Genomic DNA, 25,730 nt, shown 5'->3' with positions numbered 1-25,730 from the left:
CATTTAGGGGCAGACACACACAAAGACACTATTGGACATCCACATCTGCACACCACACCCAGATTAGCAGGAACAAAGGAGAAAATGGAAAAGAAATTAACCAATAAACAAGGTTTGAGGATTCACCACATCTCAGCAGCCAATGGCCGGGTTGTCACTTTTCCTTGGCTGTTCTTGATTGTGGTATAATGGAACAACGTCCCAAGTACCACCCCCCCGCCCCACATGGAAGGGTAGATAGGTGACGTAGGGGGTAGAGGCACGTGCTCCAATGTAATTTAATTATAGCTGCCAAATTTTAAGAAACATACTATATTTTTTTGTCAGATTATAGTTAATTTTCTCGAGATTAACACAGCTCCGCATTTCTGTGTATTGACGTTCTATGTCTAGATGGGAGTCGGATTTCCACAGGTAACCGCTATACACTTCCTGGCCACTGCCAATGCAATCATTATGAATTGTATTTCAAATTGGAACAGCTTTATTTCAAGTCTCAAGTCCAGTGTGTTACCCACTAGGAACAACTCTGGATCCTGTGTGAAGACTTTACCTATAACTCTAACCAGGATTTGGCCTTGATCTACCCAAAAGGTCTCACTTTGGTACATGCCAAGGTTGCATGCTCAAATGTCCTGTCGTTATGCAGCACCTAAAGCATTTGTCTGAAATTTCTGTCTTAACTTTGTTAATTTCTGTGGTGTCAAATATAACTGAATGGGGGAGTCACTTGATGGGAGTAGTGGCTGGTTGAGTAGAACCAGCCATCTCCAGAGAAAAGAAAAAAAAAATGAAAAAACAGAGCTCAATAAACATAAAATACAGGAATATAAAGATAAAGTTACAGAGAAGAGAGAGAAGATGGCACCCAAAAGAGAGAAAGTAAGAATAACAGAGAAAAGGGAAGAAGGAAAATCACTGGAGAAGAAAGAAGATGGCCTTACCTGCACGTCGGAGCAGAGAGCCACCGTGGAGAGGAGCGGCCGATCTCCGATGTTGGTGAGTCCCTGGAGGAGAGGTGTCCTCTCGACCGGCTGACTCTCAGGGCCAAGAAATGGTGCGCAACTGCGCATGCGCAAGTAAAAGAAAAGGTTAACACCAGCGGGAAGGGGACTTAGCTGAGGAGCGGCCAGCTGAGAGATGCCCAGCTGGGGGAAGCAAGCAAGAAAGAAGAAAAAAAGAGTGGTGAGAAAGAGAATGAAGGGCTGGAAGAGGATGAGCAACAATGGGGCAACCAGCAAGGGGACGACTTGCAGCGGGGACCCCAGCAGCGGGCCGGCCTGCAGCGGGGACCCCAGCAGCGGGCCGGCCTGCAGCGGGGACCCCAGCAGCGGGCCGGCCTGCAGCGGGGACCCCAGCAGCGGGCCGGCCTGCAGCGGGGACCCCAGCAGCGGGCCGGCCTGCAGCGGGGACCCCAGCAGCGGGCCGGCCTGCAGCGGGGACCCCAGCAGCGGGCCGGCCTGCAGCGGGGACCCCAGCAGCGGGCCGGCCTGCAGCGGGGACCCCAGCAGCGGGCCGGCCTGCAGCGGGGACCCCAGCAGCGGGCCGGCCTGCAGCGGGGACCCCAGCAGCGGGCCGGCCTGCAGCGTGGGACCCAGCAGCGGGTCGACCTGCAGTGGGAGGCCCAACAGCAGGAGACAGCAGCTGGAGGCCCAACAGCAGGAGACAGCAGCTTGAGGCCCAACAAAGATATGAAGCAGCTCATCAGAGAAGGATGAAGATACACAGATACAGAGAAGAGAAGAAGAAGACACAGACATAGGTACAGACACGGAAGAAGAGGAGGAAGAAGACCAAGAATTTCAAAGGAAAGAAGAAGGTAAAATAGAAGGACAAAATTTAGATAAAGTATTTTTTGAAGAACAAATGAGGTCATTAAAAGAATGGCTATCATTAGAATTTAGTTCAATCAAAAAAAAATGAAAAAAGCTTAAGATAGAATACAAAGCTTAGAGTTGGTCATGACTGAAATAGGGAAAAGAGTAGAAAATGTGGAGGAACGAGAAGCTGCTGTAGAAATGGAGATAAATGCTTTAAGAGGGAAGTTGGAAGAGAGCGAAAAAAAATTAAAGAGACACAAGATTTATTGTCACAAAAAATTGAATTGGAAAACTACAGTAGGCAAAACAACATAAAAATAGTGGGCCTGAAAGAAGGGTCAGATATGAAGGAATTTATAAAAGGATGGATCCCGAAGGTGTTGGGAACGACAGATTCACATGAAGAAATAAAAATGGAAAGGGCACATAGAGCACTAGTATCGAAACCGCCACCACATCAAAAATCGAGATCCATATTGGTAAAACTTCTAAGATATAGGGCAAGAGAGAACATACTGGAGCAGGCAAGAAAAGACAATAAGCCGTTGGAATATAAGGGACAAAAAATATTTTTTTACCTGACATAAGCTTTGAATTTTTAAAGAAGTGGAAGGAATTTAACACAGCGAAAACAATCTTATGGAAGAAAGGTTATAACTTTAAATTAAGACATCCAGCAGCACTCAATGTATTTATTCCTGGGGAACGGAATAGATTGTTCTCGGACACAAAGAAAGCCCGAGAATTTGCTGAAAATTTGCAGGACAGGAGAAGAAAGGAGGAGGAGTGACAAGAAGGAAGACCAGCAAGAAAATATACAAAAATATGTATATATAAAGATTTAAAGATGGATAAGAGAAGGGGAAGAAGGGGGAAAAAAGAGAGCTTTGTTACATGTCTAGGAAAATAGTGTTCTCTGGGGGGATGGGGGGGGGAAATAATGGTCACTGCGAAATCGGTTGACGCTTGCGAGTAAGTTCGCAAACCGAATGGAAAGGGGAGTTGTGTTTGGCGTCAAGGGACAAGGAGCAATCCAAGGAGGGGGGAGGGGGGCTCATTTGGGGCTAAAGGGTTATTGCTTGTGGGGATTGTTGGGGTATTTCATGTCTTAAGTGCGTTGTCATATATTGAGATTAAAAAGGAAAACTTAAAAAACAGTAATGGAAAAAAAGGGGATGGAGGTGGAGAAGAGGCAGAAAAGAAGTGAAAATAAAGATACAAGATGGCCACGTTGAACTATATGACTATAAACATTAATGGAATATATAACCAAATTTAAGTGTATCCCATTGGAAAAAAAATCTCATAATTTAAAAGACAAAGTTACAATGTTTGAAAAAACCTGGGAACCATATATGGAACATAACAGAAAGAACAGGCCTCGAACCACCACCACCTAAAATGATAAGAAGATAAACACCATCAGATTTAACGTGTTTTAGTAGATGACACGTCTTTTTTTTGTATTCCTTTTGTATAAAGATATTGTTTTATTGTATTTTATATGTTCAATATTTACTGTTTTTGGAGGGGGGTGGGAAGGGGGAGGGAGGGATGGGGAAAAAGAGAAAATGTTTATATTTAAAGAGATGCATCTGTAAATATATTGGTTGATATGGTTCATAGAGAGATAAATAAAGAATTTTTTAAAAATAACTGAAGGAAATTGTACTGTACAGGTCTCTAGCTTGTATTTATAATTGCTGTCATGCTGATCTGACACTGGTCTGCCAACACTGCTCATTAATTGTTATTCCTAAATCTGACTCCCACCTTTTCCTCAATTTCTGGAGGTCTAGTTTTGGTCTTTCCATTTGCAGCAGGAAATATTTTGCCGAAATAAATTTTCATGTGTTCCTCTTTTGAATCAGGGTCTCCCTGTCACTGCACATCGGTAGGGTTATCGTTGGACCTTATTTGCCCCTCAAGAAACATCTTAACCGAAGATAGCAGAGGAACATCAGATTTGATAAATCATATTTATTCCCAAAATGTTCAAATGACACGAGTTGACCCTGCTCATAACAGTTCTCGATAAACCTGACCCCCTTCCAGCACCAGGTGTCCAGGATCTTGTTATCTACTGTCAATGCAATTAATCTATTCAAAGTCAGGGTAGTGTTTGGAGACAGCCCCACTTTTACTCCTATACACTGATTAATTTTATTCCAAATAATAATGACATGTTTTACTATGGGGCTGTTTTTTTTTCCAGATAACAATTTTATTCTATTTATAAATTTAGAAAAATCTCCAGCTTTCCCACCATCTAGATCTAAAAGGCAGGGGTGTCCACTCTCACCAGCTCTATTCATTTTAGCGATTGAACTGTTGGTTGAGACATTTGGCGGGATCCAGACATTAAGGGATTTAGGGTGGGCCAGGAAGAGCACAAAATCAATTTAAATGCTGATGACATGCTGGTATATCTGACAGTCTCAGCAAACTTGTTGCTAAACTACACTCTATTCTGGAAGATTATGGGGAAATTTCTGGATATAAAATCAATTGAGATAAAAGCGAGATTATGCCACTTGTTAAAGCGGATCACAACCAGTGCCAACAAAGTAGTCAACTGAAGTGGCTGCAAGACAGGACCAAATATCTCTGAGTTAGAATAGACAATAACTTGAATAATTTATAAAAGTTGAGTTACACTCCCTTGTTTAGAAAGATTGAGGAAGACTTGAATAGATAGATGGCCTTGCCTATCACACTGGTAGGTAGGGTCAACTGTGCTAAAATGAGCGTGTTGCGAAGATTTCAATACCTCTTCCAGACTTTACCTATGGTGTTGCCGCAAGGATTCTTTCAAAACCTACACTTACGGAATAGAAGATTTCTTTGGAATGATAAAGTAGCCAAGGTCTCCAAAGAGAAATTATCATGATGGTTTAAAATTACCAGACTTGAAAAAATACTATTGGGCAGTCCAGACGAGGAAATATTGCCTCTCTATTTGAGGGGGAAGGTGTACCATCCTGGACACAAAATTATCTTCACATGGTGGGCAAGAAGGTATCACAAAACTATTGAGAAAGTAACCACTGATTCTGGAATGCTTTCTTTTAAATAAGCCTAGCATTTGGCTATGGCAGAGGACGATAGTGAAACATGGACTATTGCCATCTAATTATTCAGCAAACCATTTCCCATGCTCACTTTAAACTTGCTGGAATCCCATTTCTCACAATGTCTAATCTCACCAATCTGACTGGTTTTACAAATGCGCAAGATGTTTTTAAAAAAAAAAGTAAATAAAATATGTTGGGGCATCAAAAAGAGGGTGTCGTGATTAGTGCAACGCCATTGCAGCATCGGAGACCCGGGTTTGAATTTGGTATTGTTTGTACAGTCTCCCTGTGTCTGCATGGGTTTCCTTCGAGAGCTCCAGTACACTCCCACCCTTCAAAACGTAGGTGATTGGGGTATTTGGATGGCATGGGCTCATAGGCTGGAAGGGCCTGTTTCCATGTTGCACATCTAAAATTTAAAATATCTTATCTTATTGCACTAAAAATCTGACATCTGGTACAGGTACAATCTAAAGTTCAAAGTTACCAGTATTACTACAAAACAAGAAAAATGCATAATTTGTCATCTATAAAATGAAATAATTAAGTAGCATGCTTCCAATTTATAAAAAGAATACAAATGTCAGATTTTAATCTCCAGGTGTGTCATTCTTCAGAAAGAAAAAAAAACATTGCTGTCAAAAGTTTATGGCAATTTACATGAATGTTGTTTGTCTTTAGATTCAATTCTTTGGTATGTGTGCATGATCTGTCCAAGTTTATTTGGTATATCACACTGTTAAAAGTTCACTTATACTGCAGGGAGCATTGCTAACATTTCATACAGTTAAGATTATCTGATGAAATTTCAGAAACCTAAAGCATTAACTCTTTCTTTCTCCACAAATGTGCTCTGGTCTGAAGATTCCAGCATTTTTTATTTCAGATTTCCAGCATCTGCAGTATGCCACATCTTCACATATTTTGATAACAAATTCCAAGAGAACAGCTTGTGGAAATTGACATAAATAAGGGGAGTAACTTTCAGATTTATGCATTAAGTACATACACATCAAGAATAAAGTTCCTTTTCAGTTACTCGTGAGAACAGGGAGCTCAGAATTGAAATTATTGAAATAGTAAATAATAATCGCATGTTTTAAGATTATTTTAGAATTGCAGCATGACAATGGAAAGCAAAAGTTAGATCTAAAGAATAATTCTGCAGTGATGGCATATTTGGAACCCAATTAACACTGTAGGTGGTGGCTTATAAAATAAAGATAAGACTTAAAAAATTATTTAAAAAAAAAGCAAATTAACATAAGATCAACAACAAGGAAAAATAAGGAATTGCTTTGGCCCAAGAAGTGGATATGCAAATTGTACAAATAATTTTGATCTATCTCAGATAAGCAGGGAAAGTGGAACTTCCAGCAGATATTTCAGTTACTTTCATGGCAACACTGTCAGTCAGCAGATCAAGATCCAACTCTGCAGGTAGAAATATTATGCAATAGTATCTAATCAGAGCAGTCAGCTTGTTACCAAGAATCTCAAAAATAATACAATAAAAATATTTGTAATAGTGTTCTCCGAGACAAAGGTCCAAAGTAAGCACACTACAGTTACCAAGTCTCCAATCCTCAAAGACAATCCCATTTTCTGAAATTTAACATGATAATACCAGAGCAGATAATTTTTTAAAATCTCTTTGAACAATTCATTACTCTTTTCTTTGAACCTTCAAGGTTCAATGTCATGTTATGCAAAGACCAAAAACAACATTTTTGTAAGGTTTCTACAGTTTTAATTACTTTCCTTAGAGGCCTTGGAATAATCATCTCATTAAAGTTGCAGGTCCACCAAGAAAATTATCACCATTTTCTTTAGCAATCTCATGGTTACAACTCTGATCAACTTTGACAAATCTTAAGAGTTACCCATCACAACATCAAAATCATAATACCTTTTCTTTAAAACAGATTAAAAACAGCATGCATCGTTAATGTATTTACAACCTGAGCAATTCCTGACAATCAAGAACTATTAAAATATCTAAAGAATTATCAAGTCACGAACTCATGGCTTGGATCTCATTACATGCAAGATGGGCCAAAATCTCAAGACATTTTGATGAGCTAGGATATTCTCACACCTCCACTTCGAGTATTCCTGTCTCTTTTAGAACATAGAACATAAACAGAACAGCAAAGGGACAGGTCCTTCCACCCGAGTCAAACACAATCCCCAAATTAAACTAAATCTCTGATGCTTGCAAGTGCTACACATCCCTCTATTCTCTTCATAATCATGTGTCTATCTAGAAGCCTCAAACATCAAATTGTATCTGCTTCCACCATTACATTAGCAGCAAATTCTCAGCATTTGCCATTCAGTGTTTTTAAAAAAAAATTATCCTTCACATCTCCTGTGAATCCACCTCCCACTTAAAATGCACATCCTTTAGAACATGACATTTTTATCCTGGGAAAAAGATTCTGCCTGTCAAACCTATATTATCAGGTCTTTATTTTATCATCATTTTATCAGGTCTTCTTTCAGTCTCCAATGCTCCGGAGAAATAAATCAAGTTTGTCCAACCTTTCCTCATAACTCATGCACTCCAATTCAAGCAGCTTCCTGTCAGTCTCTTCTATACATTTTGCAGACACCAGATCATTCCTGTAATGGAGCAACCAGAATTGCAGTACAGCCGAAACAAAGTTTAAAAGAGTTACATCTTCCTTACTCTTGTATTCAATGGCATACCCAGGGAAGGCATGCATGCTTTCTTTGCCATCCTGTCGACATCAGCGATCACTTTCAATGAGCTATGGACTTAGAGGCCCAGATCCCTCTGTACACCAATGGTTTTAAGAATCCTGCTTTTTACTGTACTTTTTACCTTTACTTTTGATCTCCCAAAGTTAAATACTTCACATTTGTCCAGATTAAACTCCATCCAGTATTTCTCTGTTCATATGCATATTCTGTGGTATTCTTTGATAATCTGCAAATTGTCCACAAATCTACCAATCGGTATCCTCCTTTAAACAAGGTGAAATTCCCTCTACCACCATCAACTCAGCCTTCATTCACATATCCCCATTACCTGCACACCTTCCCTGGCTCCCCTTCAGCCCCACATGCACCAAGGATAGCATTTCCCTTGTCCTCGCCTACCACCCCACCAGCTTCTGCATAAAACATATCATTCTCTGCCACCACAAGATCACAAGGTCAAAAGATAAAGGAACAGAAACAGGCCACTAGGCCCATTGAGTCTGTTCTGTGACTCTACGCTAAGCTGAACTATGCTCACACTGATTTCCAATTTCCAGCCTTTTTCCCACATCCCTTGATACCCTTACTAATTAGATACTTATCAATTTCCTGTTTAAATTCTCCCAATGATCTGGCCTCCACTCCTGTATGCTGCAGTGAGTTTCACAGATCCACGACCCTCTGACTAAAGAAGTTTTTCGTCATCTTTGTTTTAAATGGATAACTTCTAAGTTTGTGACCCTTTGTCCTTGATTCACCCACCAAAGGACACAGCTTATCTATATCCACTCTGTCAAAACCTTTCAAAATTTGAAATGTCTATGAGATCCCCTCTCATTCTTCTATACTCCAATGAATACAATCCAAGAGCTGCCAAAAGTTCCTCATACGATAGCCCTTGCATTCCAGGAATCATCTTAGTAAATCTCTTCTGCACTCTCTCCAACAACATTACATCCTTTCTAAGGCAGGCGGCCCAAACTGCACACAGTATTCCAAATGAGGTCCCACCAGTGCCCCATAGAGCCTCATCAACACCTCTTTACTCATACACTATTCCTCTTAAAAGGAATACCAACATAGCATTCGCTTTCTTCACTACCAATCCCATCTGGTCATCAACTTTTTGGTTTCCCTGCACAAGGACGTCCAGGTCCCTTTGCACTTCCGAGGTTTGAATTTTCTCCCCATCCAAATAGTTCTCTGCCTGTTTATTTTCACTGCCAAAATAAAGAACTGTACATTTCTCAACTTGCATCTTGTCTGCCATATTTTTGCCCAGTCTCCTAATCTGTATATATCCTTCTGCAACTTTATGGTTTCTTCAACACTCCCTGCTCTGCCACATATCTTGGTGTCATCTGAAAATTCTGGCCATAATACCCTTCATTCCACAATCCAAATCATTAATATAAATTGTAAACAGCAGCGGCCCCAAGTCCGACCTCTGTGGAACACCACTTGTTACAGGCAGCCATCCTGAATGGGATTCCTTAATTTCAACCCTTTGCTTCCTGCCTATCAACCAATTTTCTATCCAGTTTGATATCATCCCTGTAATTCCATCTTATTAAGCAGCCTAACGTGTGGCACCTTATCGAAATCCTTTTGAAAATCTAAATATACAATATCCACAACCTCCCCTTTGTCTATCCTACTTGAGATTTCTTTTAAAAAAACTCTTATAAGTTGGTCAGGTAAGATCTATCCTTTTTAAAAAAAAACCATGCTGACCATTTCTAGACATTTCATAACCTCATCCTTGAGGATCAACTTTAATATCTTCCCAATCACTGACGTCAGGCTAATAGGCCTATAGTTTCCTTTTTTTCTGTCTCCCATCAAACAGCAGAACCACGTTTGCAACCTTCCAATCCCCTGGAATCATGCCAGAGCCAAATGATTCCTGGAAGAATCTCCCACAATCTCTAAAGCAACCTCTTTCAGAACCTACAGGTGCACCTCATCCGGTCTGGAAGATTTATCATTCTTTAATCCATTCAGTTTGCCTAGTACAATTTCTCTAGTTATCTTAACTGTATCTAACTCTACTCCCTGAAGCCTCTGTCTGTCAGGGATATTACTAATGTCATCCATAGTGAAGAATGGCATAAAATGTTGATTTAGTTCTTCTGCCATCTCTTTATAACTCATTATAATTTCCCCAGCATTGTTTTCTATTGGTCCTATGTCAACATAGGTCTCTCTTTTATTCTCTATATATTTTTTAAAAACTATCTTTTTTTATATTGTTTTCCAATCTCATTTCATAACTCATCTTTTCTTTCCTAATGACTTTCTTTATCTCTTCCTGTAAGTTTCTAAAGGATTCCCAGCCTCTGATTTTCCACTAATTCTAGTTCCTTGTTATGCCCTCCCCTTCACTTTTATCTTTGCCTTCACCTCTTGTTAGCCACAACGGTACCATCTTTCCTTTGACAAATTTCCTTTTCCTTGGAATATATCTATACTCCATTATTTTTATTACTTGCAAAAATATCTTCCAATCCTGCTGTGTTCCTCCCACTAGTTTGCTTTTCCAGTTGACTTGAGCAAGTTCCTTTCTCACACCGCAACTTCCTTTATTCCACTGAAAAATTGATATTCAATAACATTTTTTTCTTTTCAAATTTGAAATTAAATTCAACCATGTTATGATCACTGTTTCTTAGAGGTTCCATGACCTTTAACTTCCTAATGATCTCAAGATCATTGCACATGGCCCAATCCAGAACTGTTGATCCCCTGGTGGGCTTCTCAACAAGCTGTACATAAAAGCCATCTCTTAAGTTTTCTACAAACTTTCCCTCCTGGGATTGAGTAATTTCCTGTCCTTCCCAATCCCCTATCATGTTAAAATCCCCCATAATTATTTGGATATTATCCTTGAGACATGCTCTTTGTATTTCCACCTGTAACTCATAGTCCACTTCCCGGCTGTTGTTTAGGAGCCTGTATATAACTGTCAATATGGTCTTTTTTCCCTTGACATATCTTAATTCAACCCATAATGATTAGACTCTTTCTATTGATTTAATGTCATTATTTACCATCAGAGCCACCCCTCCACTTCTACCCACCTGACTATCTTCCCTATAGATTGTGCATCCTTGGATATTGAGCTCCCAATCACATGCCTCATTGAGCCATGTTTTAGTAATAGCCACAATGTCATATCTTTTCAGTTGAATCCGAGCAACCAGGTCATCTACTTTGTTTCTAATGCTACATGCATTTAAGTATAGTGCCCTTAGACCCAATACTGATATCGCTTGTGCTGTATTCCTGTTCCCTTCTCTGTCATAACTCCCTGTCTCCCTTCTATCCTATTCTCTTCACTCTCATTCTGATTTCCCTCTCCCTGCATAACTAGTTTATACCCTCCCCAACAGCTCTAGCAAACCCTCCAACCAAGATATTGGTCCCCTTCCAGTTCAGGTGCAGCACATCCTTCTTATAGAAGTCTGACCTTCCCCAGAAGTGATCCCAGTGATCTAGGAAGCTGAAGCCCTGCCTCTTGCACCAACTATTCAGCCACACATTCATCAGCCATATCTTCCTATTTGTACCGTCTAGCTCGTGGCACAGACAGCAATCCGGAGATTACCACCCTCGAGGTCCTATCTTTTAACCTCCCACCAAACTCCCTAAATTCCCTCAAGGACCTCACCTCTACCTCTATGTTATTAGTCCCCACATGGACCACGACATCCAGCTGCTCCACCTTCCCTTCCAGAATGCTGTGGAGTCTATCTGAGACATCCCTGACGCTGGCACCTGGGAGGCAACATACCAACCAGGAATCTCAATACATTCCAACAAACTTCCTGTCTGCCCTACTAATCAACGAGTCCCCTATTACTAATGCTCTCCTCTTCTCAGCCCTTCCCTTTAGAGCCAAGGTGCCAGTCTCTGTGCCAGAGACTTGACTGCCTCAACTCGTCCCTGGTAGATCACCCCCACCAACAGTATACTTATTGTCGGTGGTAAATGTTATGAGCCCAAAGGACCCCAAAATCCAGCAGCAATAGAAATTCACTAAGACAAATGGTTACTTAAAAAAGGTTGCTTTTAATCATCTTTAAACATGAAAAGAGAATCAAACTTTAACTTATTACTATTAACTTAACTTTCTTCTAATTCTAAGCACACATGTATGTAATGTGTATACAAGTTCATAAAAAGTTCTTGGACTCACAGTCCAATCTCACTTCTCTCTCCTCCAAGTTCACCATTATCAGGCAATTCTTATACTGTGCACAGAATTAAACATTTATGAATTTCACCAGGCTTTGGTGCTTGAAAGGTAAATGGTTACTTCTCAGGAAGGTTCTTGTCAGTTTTCAGAAAGAGATTTATTGCTCATTGGAAACCCACAACTGATCCCTTCTGATCAGCCATTTCAGTGTTTTGCCAGAAAAAAAACTTGCCCCATCAAGGTTTTCCAGATGATCACCTCTTTCTTTCAGGTTACCAGAGTTCCTTTTGCTTTCCCTTATTTCAAGTGAAACATTATGCAGCCAGTCCTCTCCTCTTGTATGGACCACAAGGGATTTGACCAGGCTGAACTAGGAGCTCACAGCCCATCTTCAAAATGGGGCTTTCCAGCTTGTCACATTCCAGTCTCAGCTGCTGCTGAACTGTAGAACTAATTTCTCTCTCAGAGAAAACCACACAACCCTCTTAGAACAGCCAACTGCAGTCAGACAGACTGTGGCTCCGGACCCAATTTTCCAAGTTCGTTCATCTATTGCTTTCCAAAACAATAATCCATTACTCCACAGCATATTCACCTACTTCTGAAGTCCTTAAAGGCATTCTTCAAAGTTTGTGCAAGGGACTCAAAACCTAAACTGTCTGGCTTGAGCAGAGATCTGGCATTTTAAATGAGATCTGTTTTGAAGTGTTTGTATGTGACCTACAGTAAAAAAAAACCTGCCACAATATATCTCCTATAAAACATATCTATATACAATATAAAATAACCTGTCACACTTTCCCCACAAAGGAATTTTAACTCTCGAGTCAAAATTCAGTTATAACTAAACTAACTTTAAAATCACTAAAGTGATAACAATATACAATATAACATTTTATAACAATGTAACCAAATGTTGAGTAAAAATTTCTACACATGATCAATTTTAACATCTTGACAATCTATCGCATTATTTGTACCTCTGATATGAGTAATTTGCAGATTATATTCTTGCAATATTAAACTCCAGTTTAACAATTTTCTGTTTTTATTCTTCATTTTATTCAAAAACACCATATGATTGTGGTCAGTAATTATCACAATTGGTTCATGAGAGGTACCAAGATTTACATCAAAATTCTGCAGAGCAAGTATTATAGACGATAGTTCCTTCTCATTAGTGGAATAGTTCCTTTGATGAATATTGAATTTTTTTTGCAAAGTAGGCAACTGGATGTTCAATTTCATAATGTTTTTGTAACAAAACTGCACCTGCTACCCCATCACTAGCATCCACTACTAAAGAAAATGGTCTGTCAAAATCAGGAGATTTTAAAACAGGGCAATGGCATAGCATCTCCTTTAAATTTTTTAAAGCTCTCTGACAAACTTTAGTCCACACAAATTTCTCCTCTTTCTTCAATAGATTGGTTAAAAGGAAGAACAACTTCAGCAAAATGTCTGCAAAATTTCCTGTAATATCCTGCCATTCCTAAAAAAAACCTTCTCACTTCTTTCCTGCCATTGGGAATAGGAAATTCAGAAATTGCATTCACCTTAGCTTGAATAGGTGCAACTTTGCCATGACCAACTACATGACCCAAGTATTTTGCAGTGGCATTTGCAAATTCACTTTTTGTTAAACTGACAGTTAAGTTTGGTTTAAATAATCTTGCAAACAATTTGTCCAATTCTCTTAGATGTTCTTCCCATGTGTCACTTTTTGTGACCAAGTCATCAATATAAGCATCTGTATTAGTCATCCTCTGGAATGCTGCAGGGGCATTTTTCATCCCAAAAAGTAACACATTATACTCGTATAAACCAGATGGAGTTACAAAAGCCAAAATATTCTTTCCTCTCTCTTCCTTTAACCAATCTATTGAAGAAAGAGGAGAAATTTGTGTGGACTAAAGTTTGTCAGAGAGCTTTAGAAAATTTAAAGGAAATGCTATGCCATTATCCTGTTTTAAAATCTCCTCTCTCAGGCTCACAAAAGCAACCCTTCAACAAATCCAACTTAGTAAGAAATTTAGCTTTCCCAATTTTATCAATACAGTCATCTATTCTCGGAATAAGATAAGCATCTGTTTTAGTTACTGAATTAACCTTCCTGTAATCTGTACAGAACCTAACAGTTTCGTCTGGTTTAGGTATCAAAACACAACTCCAATCGGAGTTCAAATGTCTAATATTATAATTTTTCAACATCTAGTCCACATCCTGATTCATAATTTTACTCTTCTGGATGTTTATTCTATATGGGTGTTGTTTTATGGGACTTGCCTCTCCCACATCCGCATCATGATAAATCACTGATGTCCTTTTTCACACGTCAGGAAACAAATCTGTATATTTCAAAATTAATTCTTTCAACTGCATCTGTTCTTGTGACTTAAGATGGCCAAACCTTTTTTCCAGATTTCCCAAAATTGCTGAGTTCAACAGGCACACAGGAACCATGGTTTCTTTAAGGTTACCCTCACAAGATTCTGTTTTCATAATATGATCCATAACTTCCTCAACCCTGTCAACAACTAATACCTCTGATACAGACTGTTCTCCACTACCCTTATCCTCATAATAAGGTTTCAACATATTTATGTGACAAACCTGAGTTTTATTCCTACAATCTGGAGTGTTTACAACATAGTTAACATGTTCAGTTTTGATTTAACTATGTACGGTCTAGAAAATTTAGTTCTCAAAGGAAACAAAATTAAAACTTTACTTCATGTCTTAAAATTCCTCACTTGAGCTGGTCAAATAAATGCTTCATTTTACCCTGAGCCATTTCTAAATTCTCGAGCCAAAGTCCACACTTTTTGTAACCTTTCTTTAAATTTTGAAACATAATCCAGCAAGTCCAACTGTACATCCTCATTAACCCACTGTTCTTTTAACAACATTAATGTCCTCTAACCTGAACAGAATTTCAAAGGGCTGAAACCTAATGAATCCTGCACAGCCTCTCTTGCTGCAAATAACCGTAAATGAATACCTTCATCCCAATCTTTCCCATTCTCCAGGCAATAAATCCTCATCATATTTTTAAGAGTAGAATGAAATCTTTCCAAAGCTCTGAGTTTCAGGATGGTATGTAGATGAAGTGATCTGTTTTATTCCCAACTCATAAATCAACGGCTGAAACAACCCAGACAAAGTTAGATCCTTGATCACTCTGGATCTCTTTAGGTAATCCAAAAACTGAAAAATCTTTCCAAAGCCTTTACCAGTGTTTTTGCTTTAATATTCCTTAATGATATGGCTTCTGGAAATTTTAATCTTTTCTTTCTTCATGTTCCTGCACTCATGCAAAAACTTGGGTCATTTCAATCCCACAATGCAATTGCTCGTTTCACACTTGCCTGATTGGAACGCCAGCATCTGCAGACGCCTGGGATTGTACTAGGGGTCGAGACCATCAATTCCCCAGAGTGAAATGACATAATCTGACACGGGCATTGAGCTGATTTTGCTTTCACACTAGGCACTTTAAAAGCTGATTGGCGGTTAATTCCTGGGATCACTTGCAAGTGTGAAAGGGGCTAAAGATAAAATAGTGAAGAGTTCAGGGCCTGTGTACCCTTTGTGGGTAAAAGGTACAGATTAAAAAAAAACAATTTCTTGATATCACGTACTAAGAACTGAAAACCTTGGAAGGTGCAACCAAGAACGTAGGAAAGTTAAGAGGCTACTTTAAAAAAAATGGGAGGTCAAAAAGGCACACAATTAAGCAAATAAGATCAAAGAAAATCTCAAATAATGTATTCAATAAAGAGGACATTAAATACATTGCTTATCATTGTTTGCAATATAAGATGAAATGTCAAAAGAAATTTAAGGCTGAGTTTTTTCCAGCTGGAAGAAACAAGTATGAAATTAACTCACCCTAAACTTTCTTTATAATTTTAGCCATCATCCTGGTACACTGACCTTTTAAATAACGCGTCAACTGTCTGGTTATGATGCATTGAAGCCTGCCAATTCATCACATGAAAGAACTTGAGACACCTGCAGCAATCTTCCACAGAAATATGTCACAAATTGTACAGCAAAGCTCCTTTATTTAGGGGCTCCAAAATGGGTGATCATGGGCTTTGGCACAAAATAACATTCTGATTTTAAGGCAACCAAATTATTAGATTAATCGTCAATTTACCATTTTCTTCTCCCATGACAATTCCAATTCAAATTAAGATTTTTATACCTAACACCAATAAAATGAACGCTGTCCCAAACAAGAGCATAAGAGATAACCTTGCACTCAGCACTAGCTGGCACTAATTGAAGGGATAAAAATGGAGATGGTCATCCCAAGTCTAAAATAACAATACACTAAACCAAATGATACAACTGTTGTTGTACAATGAAAAATGAACAATACTTGCACTGAAATGTTTCAATACATTCATTTTCATCATCTTTTTTTAATTCTCCAGTTTACAATGGATGTTTGATAATGCACATTTTGCAGCACTGTTGCCCTTTTTAAAGTACCTTAATTCATCACCCCATAATTTGTTTTTCAATTCACTTCAGAAGCAATTACAAAAATTTTCTCTACTCAACAAGATGTGTACAGACATTTGAAATTCGTAAATTCTGGCAAGTACAGACTTGGCTACTAATGGAGTTTAAAGATGGCTCACAAAATGCAATAAATGATATAACTACTGTTGACAGCTCCGCACAGGGACGGAGTTTTATTTTAAATCCTGCAACTGTGGGTCTGGGCCCAACATGGCGGCAACTGTGTTTGGAGGGCACCAGTAACAGGGAAAACAGATCACAGTTGAGAAGCAGATGAGACGACCCTGAGGAGCTAAAGCAGAGCATGTCAGCTGACCAGTAAGGGGCTCTGTGGCTGAAGAATCCATGGACAGCGAGCTGTTGGCGACCTACAATCAAGGAGCCCACACAGGCTGTGGGCTGCTGGAGACTTGAGTTCAAAGGATTTGAACCAGGCTGATGGAGACTGGCTCATGAGAACCAGGTATTGGAACTAGATTCAAAAGGCTACTGGTGACAAGAGCTCCCTAAGGACCCTGGGTGCTGAATCACATCAGAGATTTAGATCTGGGCTTGGGTTGCTGATGGTTTGAACTGAACTGGAGTCATGTGTGGCTGCAGAATCTATGGGAGCACTGGAGGCGAGTTCATGGACACTCTGATGGGATTCTCTTTTGCTTCTCTTTTCTCTGACTGTAAGGGGTGTTGGGCAATGCTAACGGTGAATCTTTGTCTACCTTATGGCAGACTAAAGACAATTTTGTGTAATTTTCCATTTCTGTTTTATTACATGACCATAAATGGTATCTGATCTGATTTGACCTTCTTATGACACAAGCTTTCTTCCAATGAAAAGATTATGTTTCACTAAAGTAACTATCAGGTGTCCAATCAGGGAACTGAACAAATTTTATTCAGAAACTAAATCATTCAGTCACAATTACTTCAAACTGAAGCTATCTTTCTTTTGTCATAAACTTTATAATATCACAATTGCAGTTAAATTTCTTTCAGTATTGTTATGAAACTGGCAAATGACATTCCACAATCTTCCAATTTTAATTTACTGTATGTACTGATCTCACCCCATTTCCATCATGATCTAAAGCACCTGTATTTACAAGGAAATTTTAACCACCGACTGGGAAAAATATTGACAGCTCCAAAAATAAGCACAAATTGAAACAATGTGAATATACCAAGCCAAATGATAAGCAGAAAATGTAAAATTAAAAGCACAAGGATGCAGGACAGATAACATCTCTGGGGAAAGAAATAGCTAATATTTTTTCAGGTCAATGACCTGTCAACCTTTATGGTTATCATTTGGTAACAAATCTTTCACTACGATGGGGTTAAAAAAAAATCAAATGATTTGCTGTTCGAGAATTCCAGTTCTACAGGAGTACAGATATAAACACTAAGCACTTTTCAAATAGGGTGGAAGCAAGGACAAAAATGTTTCATAATTGGTGTAGCTTAATTTGCCATTTGATTTTGGAGAAAGACAGAATTCAAAAATTTCATCAAGACCAAGTTATGACGGAAATCTTTCCCCCACGGTTATCCATCGATCGATCCAGAACGACCATCAAACCGAAATTGCTGAGAAAAACTCAAGAGATCAGGCAGCATCTGTGAAGCTGAAACTCGACCTGCTGAAACTTGCCCCGTTCCAGATTTGGAACATTCCTCGTTTTACTTCTGATTCCCAGCGCCTGCGGTTGTTGGGGGGGGGGGGGGGTTCCTCCCCATTGCTACTCCGCAATTTCATATTATGAAGGGCATTTAACAAAATGTCAAGCGGTTTCTCCGCCACCTAACAGGGTCAGAAATGTCTGCTTGGAAGCCTGGAGGGGAGATGTCGCGGCACCATCCCCCCCACCCCCCAGATCGCAAACAGCACTGGTGCTGCAGAGTGATCGTTAAATGGGAGATGGGGGCGGCTCGCCAATTATTTCTGGCGAGGAAGCGGCCTAAAGCCCAGGGAAAAATCCAGACACAGGGGGTCGGTGTCGTCGGCCTGCCCTCCCCTTTTCCCCCACCGCCCCCCGCCCCGGAGCCGGGGTGGGGGGGGGGGGGGCGCGCGAGCCGCGGCCGTTAGCCTCCCTCCCCAACACCAGAGCCGGAAACCAGCCCGCCGGATACATTCCCATCGATACAAACCACCAGCCCGTCCCAGCTTTCAACCGCTGGCCCTGCGGGGCGGTCCGTGCCATTGTTTCCAATGGCACCTGATGAACTGGGGGGGGGGGAGGGAGGGGTTGGAGGGGAGACATTTTACACTCACTCACCAGGGGGAATTAAAAATAAAGGTCTGGAGCGGACGAAGGAGAGATGAAGGTTGGTGCTTCCTTTCTTCTCCCGTTCTCTCCAACTCGGGATTTACCCTGCGATGCGCTGGAAGACGATGGCGTCGGGGGATGCCGGAGCACTGGTTAGATTTCTGCGGCTGCTGCTGCTTCTTTCGCCGCCGTTGCCCCTTTTCTTGGTGGCCATTTTCTCCCCCCGCGGCTGAATTAAGCGAACGTCCGATTCCGAGGGAGGAACATCGCCGGCTCCTGACTCCCTCGTTTTTTTTTTCCCCCCAGCAAACGGGCCGGGAGCTCCCCCCGTGGCAGCGACCGCACACTGCAAGCGAGCCGCGGCCAGCGCCACAAGGGGGCGGGGCGAGGCCATTGCTGACCGCACGCGCAGACTCCCGCACCGGGCGGCATTGGTGCCATCTGCCGGCGCTGGTGGACCCCGCCACCGGTCCTCCAGTGAGGGATTTGTTGAGCGCCAAGGGGAAATGTGTGTGATTTTCCTGCTGCCGTGCGGGTAGTTCTTTACTTTGTGCTTAAATTGAACTCCCTTACACCAGTGTTTTTAGGTGTCTGAAAAGCAAGAAAGGAATACTTTCATCATCTGATTTAAAATGCGAGGGAGGGCAAGTAAGTGCAACTTTGACAAGGATATTTTGTTTGTCATAGAAATGACCTAAATGCAGAGATGGGCAGAAAAGTGGCAGATGGAGTTCAATCTGAATACCTGTGAGGTGATGCTTTTTGGAAAGCCAAAGCTGAAGGCTGAGTACAGGGTTAATGGTTGGATACTTAACAGTGTGGAGGAACAGAGGGACCTTGGGGTCCAAATCCATGCATCTCTCAAGGTTGCTGTGCAGATTGATAGGATAGTTCAGAAGGCCTATGAGATGCTGGTCGTCATTCGTCGGGGGATTGAGTTCAAGAATGAGGTCATATTGCAACTTTACAAATCTCTGATGAGACCAGATTTGGAGTATTGTGTTCCGTTCTCGTCACCTCATTACAGGAAAGATGTGGAAGCTATAGAGAGGGTGCAGAGGCGATTTACCAGAATGTTGCCTTAAGGTGGACTAAAGAAAATTTCATGTAATATTACATTTTCTGTTTTATTACATGACGATAAAAGAATCTTGAATCTTGAACCCTCTGGCTCAGGAAATTACCTCATTGCTTCTTGACATTAAAGTTCTGAATAAGTTTCCTATCTCCCTTTAGATTAAGAATTTCTTGTTGACTGAAAGCACCATTGCAGCATCTGAAATGTTGGCAGACTACTCTCTTCCACTTTTGCCACCATTTCCCATGTCAATTTCAGTTTTGGAATGGCTGTCAGCATCTGAATAAGTGTGCATTTTTGGCACATGCACACTTTCAGTACTACCAGGAGCTCCCAGTATCATAGGTTAGAATTAAATGAAGGCAGGCATAATTCAGATAAGCCATCAGAAATTCTTCCATATCTCTGTTCTTCCATATCCTTCAATCCTTAAGTTGTGCCTCTCGTCCTTGACCTGATAGAAGTTTCTACAATTTGAAAGGCCCAGATTGGCAAAATAGTAAGAATCTTTTACCCAGGATAAAATTATCAATTACCGTATCTGTGTGGGTTTCCTCCCACCCTTCAAAATATATCAGGGTTGTAGGTCAATTGGGTGCAATTGGGAGCCTGGGGCTTGTGGGTGAAAGGGCTTGTTACCGTGCTGTATGCCGAAATTAAAAAAATACAATACTGAGGATAATGCATTTGAGGTGAAGAAAATTTAAAAGGAAATAGGTGGCAGGTGCCTGAAACAGGTTTCAAGAGGTAATGGAGGAAGCACATATAATAGTAATAATTAGAGGCTTTGAGAAAAAAGGCATGAACATGGATGGATTGGAGGGATTTTGATTGTGCGCAAGCAGAAAACATTTGGTTTCATTTAGTCATCATCGGAGCACACCGAGTGGGATGAAGGGTCTTGTCCCATGTGTACTGTTCTATAAAGTTCCTTTAACACCATTGACAGAAGTGAATGAATGCTGTAGCATTAGTGGTTCTTGATTTGAGATTCTTTTCTATGCTTTCTCCATTTAGCTTCAACACTTTTTCTGCATGTATACCAAACAGAACAATCCAATGCTTGTTATTCCCAGTGAATGGTGTGTGCCAATATTGAAATATTTAAAGGGTGTTCAAAGAGGTGTTCTAATCTCTGTTTTTCTGTCCACCACATGATGATTTGCCCAGAGTCAATACTCCATAAAGTAGCTGCTTTGGAATTCTTTCATTAGACATACTTCCAACATGCCCTGCCCATTGGCTCTGTGATTAAATAGTGTACTGGGGAGATTTGTCTAGGACGGAATCTGTGTGTCTGGAACCTTGTCGTTCCATTTGATGTAAAGTATTCTGCACAGACAAGTCATGTGGAAGTGCTTAAGCTGTCTGGCTTATCTGCTGTATGTTGCCCATGTCTTGTAAGCATTTTTCATTTTACTTACAACATGGTAAAAACCAATTCTGGCCATTTAAACCCATGATAGCAAATATCTCAATTAACCAACAAACCCATACTTTTTGAAGGGTAGGAGGAAACTGGAGCACCCAGAGGAAACCCATGCAGACATGAGGAGAACATACAAACTCCTTACAGACAGCGCCAGATGCAAACTCAGGTTGGTGGCAGTGCAATAGCATTGTACTAATCACTATTATCTGTTCATCATATCATCATGGGGTTGTCAGACAATTGTGATGAAAGTTTCGGGGGAGCCTTGATCTTCCGTAGGCTCACATGACAAAACAGTGCAGAAAGCTTTAATAAGATTAACAAAGGTTGTGAACAGGCTACAGTTTTATTCTTGGCACTACTCTTTGAGTTGTCTTTCTGTAAAGACTGTGTCCACTGTTCCATGCCTTCATGGAAGCCACATTGCTTTTCTGGGGGTAAAGTTTCATCAAGTTGAGCGATCAGTTTAACAGGAGTTTATTGAGGGTAAAGAGATTCTTCAATGATTATCATAGACTTGAAGGTTCCCCTTGTGCTTGAAGTGATTGAAGTGTCCTTGAAGTCCTAGGGTGCTTTTTCCTTCTTTCATAACATGTAAAGTGTCTTGGTTGGATTTTAAATCAGGATTACACCTTTCCTTGAAGACATATAGCATTTGACACTGACCTTTGAACATCTATTTATGGTGTCTCTGAATAAGGCTCAATCATCCTCTACATCCTCTGTACTAAGATCCAAATTAGCCTCTTAGTTGTCAAGCTCTACTACAAACTCCTGTTTCACTCCATCATCCTGTGATTGTTTATACTGAGCTATTTAAAGACTTTGTGCTGTGGTGACAACTCTTAGTGGAAATATGGAGATTGAGTTTGGATATAATGAGCCTGTGATCTGTCCTGCAATCTGTGGCGTACATGGCCTTATTCACACTCATATCTTGCTGGTCTTTTTTCCTGAAATTACATTGTTAATTAGATGTCAATGCTTAGAGAAAGGATGGATCCAAAAAGTTTTGTGATGTTGGTTGATAAGAAATGGTATTGGTTATAATAAGGCCATGGATGTTTCACAGTCTGAGTAGCAGCAGGCTGTTAGAGCTACATTTTACAAGTCTGCTTTTACTAGTGGCTTCTTTCCAGGCAGAGGGGATTGAGAAGATCCTTGAATGATGGACCTTGGGTCATAGGATTATCTGTGGATTACTGACTTTTTTTTGGAGGGGGCAGCAATGGGTTCAGTTCACTGAGTGATGGACTCTAAGGCCATGATGTCTTCCTGAGTGTGGACATCATGTTCATGGTCCTCATGGCATTATTTCTTCCTGGGTTGCACCTTGCCATTCTGGTGATGGTACACTATTGGTCTCAAAGTTAACCGCTGTAGTCTGAACTTCCATAGTTGATTTGCATGAATCCATTCTGAATCTAAAATGTGTTTCACATGGCCACCATTTCCACACAAAAAATTACCTCATTGCTTCTTGACATTAAAGTTCTGAATAAGTTTCCTATCTCCCTTTAGATTAAGAATATCCCTTGTACTTTCTTGTTGACTGAAAGCACCATTGCAGCATCTGAAATGTTGGCAGACTACTCTCTTCCACTTTTGCCACCATTTCCCATGTCAGTTTCAGTTTTGGAATGGCTGTCAGCATCTGAATAAGTGTGCATTTTTGGCACATGCACACTTTCAGTACTACCAGGAGCTCCCAGTATCATAGGTTAGAATTAAATGAAGGCAGGCATAATTCAGATAAGCCATCAGAACAAAATTACCATGCAGTGCAATCAAATGCATTGCTAACAACCCATTTGAAAGACAAGGGTAGTTCGATTTGATAAATGTATTTTTCGGCTTCTTAGTTAATTCTCAGACAAGAATGAGAATTTATCCAGCATCCTAATTAATATTTACCATCAACCATGGAAAAAACAAAAAAAAACTGTCCAGAGGGCCTTGCAGATTGGCTGCCACATTTACCTAAACCACATCTCAAATATACTTACTTTTACTTGTGACATACAAAAAATTCCAGTTGGAATATTTATTTACAGAATTACATTAATTCCTTGTTAAGAATTTGTCATAAATCAATAGGATCTGTTTAAAAATTTGATTCATATTTAAAAAAAAATACTTTGAAACTATGTAAAGGGCAAAGTACATAATGACATGACAGCAGGTAGTGTCAATAGACAAAATCACTTGGAGATGGATGAATGAAGACTTTAGAAGAAAACCAGAGGTGTGTGATCCAGTGATCACTGGGGGAATCAGGTGGAGAGGGTGAGCAAATTTAAATTCCTTGGAGACACTATCCCGGAGGACCTTTCCTAGACCCAACACACAAATATCATTGTGCAAAAAGCACATCAGTGCCTCTACTTTCTCAAGAGTTTGCAGAGGTTTGGTATGACATTGAAACCTTTGCCAAAAGTGTGCTGATCGGCTGCATCATGATCTGGTATAGGGACACCAATACCTCTGAGCGGAAAACCCTGCAAAAGATAGTGGACATAGCCAAGTGCATCACAGGCAAAAATCTCCCCATCATTGAGAAAATATACAAGGAACACTGCAGTTGGAGAGCAGCAGCAGTCATGAAGGGTCCACACCTCCCAGGACACGCTCTGTTCTTGCAGCTGCCATCAAAAAGAGATTTATGTGCCACAAGACTTGTACCACTGAGTTTAGGAACAGTTGCTCCCCCTCCACCATCAGACCCTAAACAACAAACTCAATTGGAGATTCTTACTTTCCACATTATTTATTATTGAATATTTAATTTCTGTAATGCACGTCTGTTTACATTTTGTTCTTTGTTTACATTTCTCTCTTTTGTATACATATCGTTTTTTGAGTATAGCTTTTTTGCACTACAGATAAGTGGAAATTCTGCATGGCCTGAAAGAAAGAGAATCTTAGACCCTTCTGGGTGGAACTAGGCCAAGTCCTATAAAAGATTATAGGTAAATAATTCTCACAGGACCCAGAATTGTTCCTGTTGGGAAACATATGGGCATAAGACTTAAAATGAACCTGTTCAAATTCAATTTGTATTGATCTCATCGGCAGTGGCCAGGAAGTGCATAGCGGTTACCTCGCAATCTGACTCCTGCCTGAGCATTACTTGCTGGAACACAGAAATGTAACCTGTGTTCCCCTGGAGAAAATTACAACTTGAGAAAAAAATATAACATTTTTTTGAAAATTGGCAACCATACTTAAATTCCATAGCAGCACAATTATAGTGTGGACCATTACGCTGCACCGCCCTACCTTCCTCGTCTATCCCTTAATCGGTGGTGGGGGAGGGGATTTCCATCCCATCCCAACCAGGAAAAGTCAAGAGAACAAAACAGCCTGAGCACTGGCTGCCATGTTGTAACAAGCCCATAAACCCCTGATATATGTCTTATATCTTTTGTTGTGAGTGTCGTGAATGTTGTGTCTAACTGTGGTTAGTTCAGTGTTAAGTGTCAAATGTGGGGGTTGGGGAGGGAGGGGGACGAAAAGGGCTTGAACTCTACAGAAAACAGTATAAAATTGATAATTGTAACTTGTAATCAATGCTGATACTGTTAACATTTTTTAATTTATTTTAAAATTTTTCACTATGAACCATATTAACCAAAATACACACCAAAATCCCTCTTGAATATACACAGTGTCATTTTCTCCCCTTTTCCCCCCCCTCCTCCCACCCCCATCCAAACCCATTAAACGTTCAACATATACAATATAATAAACCCATTAAACAATGTCATCACACAATGAAAATAAACAAGAAAATTGTGTCATCTACTTTTCCACACTGGGTCAGTTAATTTCGTCTTCTCATTCTATTATTTTAGAGGGTGCAGGTCTGCAGTAGGCCATCTCTGTTGTGTTCCATGTACAGTTCCCAAATTTCTTCGAATAATGTGACTTTATTTTTTAAATTATATGTTATTTTTTCCAATGGAATGCATCTATTCTTTTCTATGTACCATTGCTGTACTCTCAGGCTCTCTTCTGATTTCCAGGTTGACATTATACATTTTTTTGCTACAGCTAAGGCTATCATAATAAATCTTTTTTGTGTTTCATCCAGTTTGAGGCCTAATTCTTCTTATATTACTTAGAAGAAAGATCTCTGGATTTTTTTGGTATGTTGCTTTTTGTGATTTTATTTAATACCTGATTTAGATCTTCCCAAAACTTTTCCACTTTCTCACATGCCCAAATTGCATGTACTGTTGTTCTTGTTTCCTTCTTACAGCGATAACATCTATCTGATACTGTTGGGTCCCATTTATTTAACTTTTGGGGCGAGATATATAGCCTGTGTAACCAATTATATTGTATCACGCGTAACCTCGTGTTTATTGTATTTCTCATAGTTCCGGAGCATTGCTTTTCCCATATTTCATTTTTTATCTTTATGTTTAGATCTTGTTCCCACTTTTGTTTGGGTTTACAGCGTATTTCATCATTTTCTTTCTCTTGCAGCTTGATGTACATGTTTGTTATAAATCTTTTAATTATCATTGTGTCTGTAATCACATATTCAAAGCTGCTTCCTTCTGGTAACCGCAGTCTGCTTCCCAATTTGTCCTTTAAGT

General features: G+C 40.1%; 1 protein-coding gene and 1 long non-coding RNA gene across 2 annotated transcripts in view; one reads left to right on the top strand and one right to left on the bottom strand.

Annotated features, from left to right (window-relative positions):
- Positions 1-18,954, bottom strand: part of wdfy3 (WD repeat and FYVE domain containing 3) — a 444,121-nt gene extending 425,167 nt beyond the window's left edge. The window contains exon 1 of the mRNA XM_069926060.1: positions 18,626-18,954. The gene's annotated coding sequence lies outside the window, so the exon portion shown is untranslated. The remainder of the gene's footprint in view (positions 1-18,625) is intronic.
- The window catches only part of LOC138757923 (uncharacterized), a 58,750-nt gene continuing 51,634 nt past the window's right edge, over positions 18,615-25,730 (top strand). Inside the window, exon 1 of the long non-coding RNA XR_011353994.1 lies at positions 18,615-18,768. This is a non-coding gene — a long non-coding RNA (uncharacterized lncRNA). The remainder of the gene's footprint in view (positions 18,769-25,730) is intronic.

This window comes from Narcine bancroftii, chromosome 3 (assembly GCF_036971445.1).
Source record: "Narcine bancroftii isolate sNarBan1 chromosome 3, sNarBan1.hap1, whole genome shotgun sequence".
Taxonomy (NCBI): Eukaryota; Metazoa; Chordata; class Chondrichthyes; order Torpediniformes; family Narcinidae; genus Narcine; species Narcine bancroftii.
The sequence above is the reverse complement of the archived record's forward strand: the minus strand, read 5'-3'. Positions and strand labels throughout refer to the sequence as shown.